Genomic DNA, 6,731 nt, shown 5'->3' on the forward strand with positions numbered 1-6,731 from the left:
CCGGTGCACATGGTTTAGGTCCCAAAGCACATTATTACCAGGTTTTAGAAGTGTGTCACACTGTCCTCGGTTCTGATCCTTCTTGACCTCTCCGCAGCTTTTGACACAGTGGACCACAAGATCCTCCTGTCTATCCTTGCCGGTCTTGGAATTGCCGGCTCTGCATGGCAATGGTTTGCATCATACCTGCAGGGACGCTCATACCAGGTAACGTGGCAGGGTGACACGTCCGCTCCTTTCCCACCGTCTGACACACAGGTTTCTGCCCGTATCTCAGCATGCCTCACCGACGTCTCGTCTTGGATGGCGGCTCACCACCTCAAACTCAACCCCAGCAAGACGGAGCTGCTGTACATCCCGGGAACTGCTGGACCAAGAAACGATCTTGCCATCACCTTTGAGAACTCACTGGTCACTCCCTCTACTGAAGCCCGCAGCCTTGGTGTAGTGATGGATGATCAGTTATCGTTCTCAAGTCATGTTGCAAACGTAACTCGGTCCTGCAGATTCTTCCTGTACAACATTCGGAGAATTCCACCCTTCCTCTTTTTTCTGTCCTGGCACCAAAGTGGTGGAACGAGCTGCCCCTGGATGTCCGAACGGCCGAGTCGCTCGCTGTCTTCAAACGCAGACTGAAGACCCACCTCTTCAGAGAGTACTTGGACGAATAGTTCTATGGTCGCCTTATTGTATTGTGTTTAGTAATGTCTAAGCTTGGAGGTATCTTTTGTATTATTAGTCTATTCTAACTAGCTAAGGCTTTTCTTGGGTAAACAGCAAAGTACTTTGTAAGTCGCTCTGGATAAGAGCGTCTGCTAAATGCCGTAAATGTAAATGTAAACGTAAATGCTCTCAATAACAACAATAATAATATAACGTAAAAGCAGAAATCTGAACTAATATATCTTTCAACTTATTTCATCTTGCCACGGCAGATGAACATAAACGGCTTGTGATGTTTATGTAAGCAACAGAGGTGACCACATGGGTTATGTCAGCCAACGGCACAGTACCTAGGACAGGGGGGAGTTAGGAGGATGAAAATGTAATAATTAAGTACTGTTAGAGTTAAGAATTGTTAGAGTTGCAGGGCCCAGTATAATATCTCTGCAAGGGGCCCAAAATCTCTGGCAGTGCCCCAGACCTAGGACATCAGGGCTGGTAAGGGCGACTGACACGGTCATCACATGGGCATGTTTACTGTCATGTAGTAATTACTGTTCTTTACATATGGACACCCTTTTGAACAGTGTGTTAACATTCGCATGATTATCTTAATTGGTGAAAGCGCTCGTTGAGTTTGTGCACAATCCTGTTCTCCACCTTTGCTTTTGAAGCCTTCAGTTCATCTATTAGTTTGTGCAACCGATTCTCTGTTTCTCTCATCTTGTAGTCAAGCTGTTCTTCCTCTGATTCCAGCTGCTGCTCCTGAATTAGGGCTTGTTTTTTTGTTTTCTTCTTTCTTTTCATTTTCATAGTTTTTCTACCTTTAGTCATGAGATGCAGAGGAGGACCGATCTTCTCCATGTCTGCTTTTATATCCAGACTTCTCTTTTCCTTTAAAATTTTCCACAGTTCGTCAGGCCTGAAGAGTTTTACAAGCTCTGAAACGGCCTCTACACGATTTCGGAGACTTTCTCTTTGACGACTCTGCAGAGTAAACATGTTCTGACAGTCCAGAATCTTCTCAGCAAGGCCACAGGCGTTGTGTTGGCTTTCAATGATTCTTTCAGCTGTTGAGCTGAACGCTTTCAGAGTCTGCTTTACCACATCCTCCTTCCTCCTCCTCTTTTGTACTTTTGTGAACCCGACGTAGCCTACAACAGCACCAACAACAGCTGTGAATACTGCTCCTTCCACAGAAGCATCATCAGTAAGTAAAGACAGCAAAGTCATTACGAAAGAGGCCGCTGTGACGCCTATAGAAACTGCAAATACTATTGCAGCTATTTTAGCTTTTCTCTTTGCTTTGGTCACTTTGCTGTGTTGATCTAAAACCTCCTCAGTCCTCTCCTCCAGCTGGGTGATAATCTGTTGGATTTCAGGCTGATGTTCTTCGTTAAGTCTTAGAAACTCATCACTGGTCTTCAGGAGATTATGTAGAAGTGCTCTGCCATTAACAGAGACAGATCCATGTAAGATTATTATTCAGGAAGATTTTAAACAGAATATTTAAACTGAGCTGAGTGACTAGATCAACAGCTATGCTAACCTCTCTTCAACAGAGAAGCTTGGACGTCTCCCGTTCATGCTGTCGTCACTGTCAGTACTATCATCCTTGGCTCCCTTTGTTGCCATGATTCAGCTGAAAGATCTTCTGAATGAATCATTCCACCAGAACCTCTCCTGAAAAAGTTCAAAGAATAAAGAAGGCCGTTCTGGTCACTCACAAGAACACACAGACTGGGCGAATGCCTTGATTAGACAAGACAGGTGCACAACAGTGTCTTAATTGGCTAAACATTTGGATATCATCACAGACCCACTCAGATGATGAAGTAAAGGAGGTAAAGGATTGGTGCTCACCTGGCTGCGGAAGGAGCCGGAAAAATCTTCTCTGCAGGAATACAGAAACTAGTTGAAGGATATCTGAGCTGTTCAGGAGCTCACGTCACTTCTGTTAAAGACATTAAATATATATTTGCCTTTACTTACTGATTCTCTCGTTCATATAATGTAACTGAGTGCAACATTGTTTCGAATGCCCTAATAGTGTAATACCTTCAAAAATCTCTGATTGTCTGCTGATTAGTAATGCATCCCCATATTTCATATTTGAAATGCAACAGAACAGTCTATTCGTATAGACTGGTGTAGTGTCCTGTAGTAAACTATAGTGGTGTATAATACTGGTGTAGTGTCCTGTAGTAAACTATAGTGGTGTATAATACTGGTGTAGTGTCCTGTAGTAAACTATAGTGGTGTATAATACTGGAGTAGAGTCCTTTAGTAAACTGTAGTGATGTATAATACTGGTGTAGTGTCCTGTAGTAAACTATAGTGATGTATAATACTGTTGTAGTGTCCTGTAGTAAACTATAGTGGTGTATAATACTGGTGTAGTGTCCTGTAGTAAACTATAGTGGTGTATAATACTGGAGTAGAGTCCTTTAGTAAACTGTAGTGGTGTATAATACTGGTGTAGTGTCCTGTAGTAAACTATAGTGGTGTATAATACTGGAGTAGAGTCCTTTAGTAAACTGTAGTGGTGTATAATACTGGTGTAGTGTCCTGTAGTAAACTATAGTGGTGTATAATACTGGTGTAGTGTCCTGTAGTAAACTATAGTGGTGTATAATACTGGTGTAGTGTCCTGTAGTAAACTATAGTGGTGTATAATACTGGTGTAGTGTCCTGTAGTAAACTATAGTGATGTATAATACTGGTGTAGTGTCCTGTAGTAAACTATAGTGGTGTATAATACTGGTGTAGTGTCCTGTAGTAAACTATAGTGGTGTATAATACTGGTGTAGTGTCCTGTAGTAAACTATAGTGGTGTATAATACTGGTGTAGTGTCCTGTAGTAAACTATAGTGATGTATAATATTGGTGTAGTGTCCTGTAGTGAACTATAGTGATGTATAATACTGATGTAGTGTCCTGTAGTAAACTATAGTGATGTATAATACTGGTGTAGTGTCCTGTAGTAAACTATAGTGATGTATAATACTGGTGTAGTGTCCTGTAGTGAACTATAGTGGTGTATAGTACTGGTGTAGTGTCCTGTAGTGAACTATAGTGGTGTATAATACTGGTGTAGTGTCCTGTAGTAAACTATAGTGGTGTATAATACTGGTGTAGTGTCCTGTAGTGAACTATAGTGGTGTATAATACTGGTGTAGTGTCCTGTAGTGAACTATAGTGGTGTATAATACTGGTGTAGTGTCCTGTAGTAAACTATAGTGATGTATAATACTGGTGTAGTGTCCTGTAGTAAACTATAGTGATGTATAATACTGGTGTAGTGTCCTGTAGTAAACTATAGTGATGTATAATACTGGTGTAGTGTCCTGTAGTAAACTATAGTGATGTATAATACTGGTGTAGTGTCCTGTAGTAAACTATAGTGGTGTATAATACTGTTGTAGTGTCCTGTAGTAAACTATAGTGGTGAATAATACTGGTGTAGTGTCCTGTAGTAAACTATAGTGGTGTATAATACTGGTGTAGTGTCCTGTAGTGAACTATAGTGGTGTATAGTACTGGTGTAGTGTCCTGTAGTGAACTATAGTGGTGTATAATACTGGTGTAGTGTCCTGTAGTAAACTATAGTGATGTATAATACTGGTGTAGTGTCCTGTAGTGAACTATAGTGGTGTATAGTACTGGTGTAGTGTCCTGTAGTGAACTATAGTGGTGTATAATACTGGTGTAGTGTCCTGTAGTAAACTATAGTGGTGTATAATACTGGTGTAGTGTCCTGTAGTGAACTATAGTGGTGTATAATACTGGTGTAGTGTCCTGTAGTGAACTATAGTGGTGTATAATACTGGTGTAGTGTCCTGTAGTAAACTATAGTGATGTATAATACTGGTGTAGTGTCCTGTAGTAAACTATAGTGATGTATAATACTGGTGTAGTGTCCTGTAGTAAACTATAGTGATGTATAATACTGGTGTAGTGTCCTGTAGTAAACTATAGTGGTGTATAATACTGTTGTAGTGTCCTGTAGTAAACTATAGTGGTGAATAATACTGGTGTAGTGTCCTGTAGTAAACTATAGTGGTGTATAATACTGGTGTAGTGTCCTGTAGTAAACTATAGTGATGTATAATACTGGTGTAGTGTCCTGTAGTAAACTATAGTGGTGTATAATACTGGTGTAGTGTCCTGTAGTGAACTATAGTGATGTATAATACTGGTGTAGTGTCCTGTAGTGAACTATAGTGGTGTATAGTACTGGTGTAGTGTCCTGTAGTGAACTATAGTGATGTATAATACTGGTGTAGTGTCCTGTAGTAAACTATAGTGGTGTATAATACTGGTGTAGTGTCCTGTAGTGAACTATAGTGATGTATAATACTGGTGTAGTGTCCTGTAGTGAACTATAGTGGTGTATAGTACTGGTGTAGTGTCCTGTAGTGAACTATAGTGATGTATAATACTGGTGTAGTGTCCTGTAGTAAACTATAGTGATGTATAATACTGGTGTAGTGTCCTGTAGTAAACTATAGTGGTGTATAATACTGGTGTAGTGTCCTGTAGTGAACTATAGTGATGTATAATACTGGTGTAGTGTCCTGTAGTGAACTATAGTGGTGTATAGTACTGGTGTAGTGTCCTGTAGTGAACTATAGTGATGTATAATACTGGTGTAGTGTCCTGTAGTAAACTATAGTGGTGTATAATACTGGTGTAGTGTCCTGTAGTAAACTATAGTGATGTATAATACTGGTGTAGTGTCCTGTAGTAAACTATAGTGGTGTATAATACTGGTGTAGTGTCCTGTAGTGAACTATAGTGATGTATAATACTGGTGTAGTGTCCTGTAGTGAACTATAGTGGTGTATAGTACTGGTGTAGTGTCCTGTAGTGAACTATAGTGATGTATAATACTGGTGTAGTGTCCTGTAGTAAACTATAGTGGTGTATAATACTGGTGTAGTGTCCTGTAGTGAACTATAGTGATGTATAATACTGGTGTAGTGTCCTGTAGTGAACTATAGTGGTGTATAGTACTGGTGTAGTGTCCTGTAGTGAACTATAGTGATGTATAATACTGGTGTAGTGTCCTGTAGTAAACTATAGTGATGTATAATACTGGTGTAGTGTCCTGTAGTAAACTATAGTGGTGTATAATACTGCTGTAGTGTCCTGTAGTAAACTATAGTGGTGTATAGTACTGGTGTAGTGTCCTGTACGTGTCTAAAGTGAATTCTACAGGTATCTAATCTCTGGATTCTTCCTGTGTGGTTGTATGTGAGCTGTAGTATCAGTAATAAAGCGCAGGAGAGGAGTCAGACCTGTAAACGTACCGGAGTGAAGGGGAGCAGCACGCGGCTCTTCCCCTGCATCTGGCGGTACAGCTCTTTCGGTTTCGTCGTGTCCTCGCGCGTAAAGGTATTGGATGAGACACGTTCAGCGCGTGATTGACTTCTCCGTCGTCCAGTAAGGGGGTTGCCAGATTGACCGGAATCCAGCCGGATTGAGGGAAAGGGCTGAATACACTGAAAGACTGTGCTTTGACATAACCAGCACAGCATCACAGAGAGAGCTCATCAGGGTGGAGTTCAAGCTCTTAACTTCCACTCATTCATTTCTATATTAATGTATGTTATGAGTTTGCCTCGTGCTGCTGTGTGGAGCTCAGTGCAGCCTTTATACAGACAGATCAGATTCAGAGGAAAGATACAGCAGCACAAAACCTGTAAAAACTAATAATGACACAGGAGCAGAGAGTACACATCACCCCTCCTACTCACGGACACACACAGAGTCTATTAATATATCTCTTTAATGGAGCTTTTCATTAAAGTTCTAATCCAGCTGGTTTTTTCGAGCTGTTCATGTGTGTGATGAAGAGAGTGGCTCCCCCTGCTGCTGACCACGGAAAAAGCAGTGTGTTAAAATTCTTGTAGAAGGATATCCAAAACGTTTGACCCAGGTCATACAGGTTAAGGGCAGTGATACCAAATACTAATGAAATGTTTCAACTTTTGAAGAAGGTAAAAAAAAAATCCCCTCTCATTATTCGGGCATTTAGCAAATAGAAATAATGTTGGTGATCCTAA

The sequence above is a fragment of the Salminus brasiliensis genome, chromosome 3 (assembly GCF_030463535.1).
Source record: "Salminus brasiliensis chromosome 3, fSalBra1.hap2, whole genome shotgun sequence".
NCBI classification, from domain to species: Eukaryota; Metazoa; Chordata; class Actinopteri; order Characiformes; family Bryconidae; genus Salminus; species Salminus brasiliensis.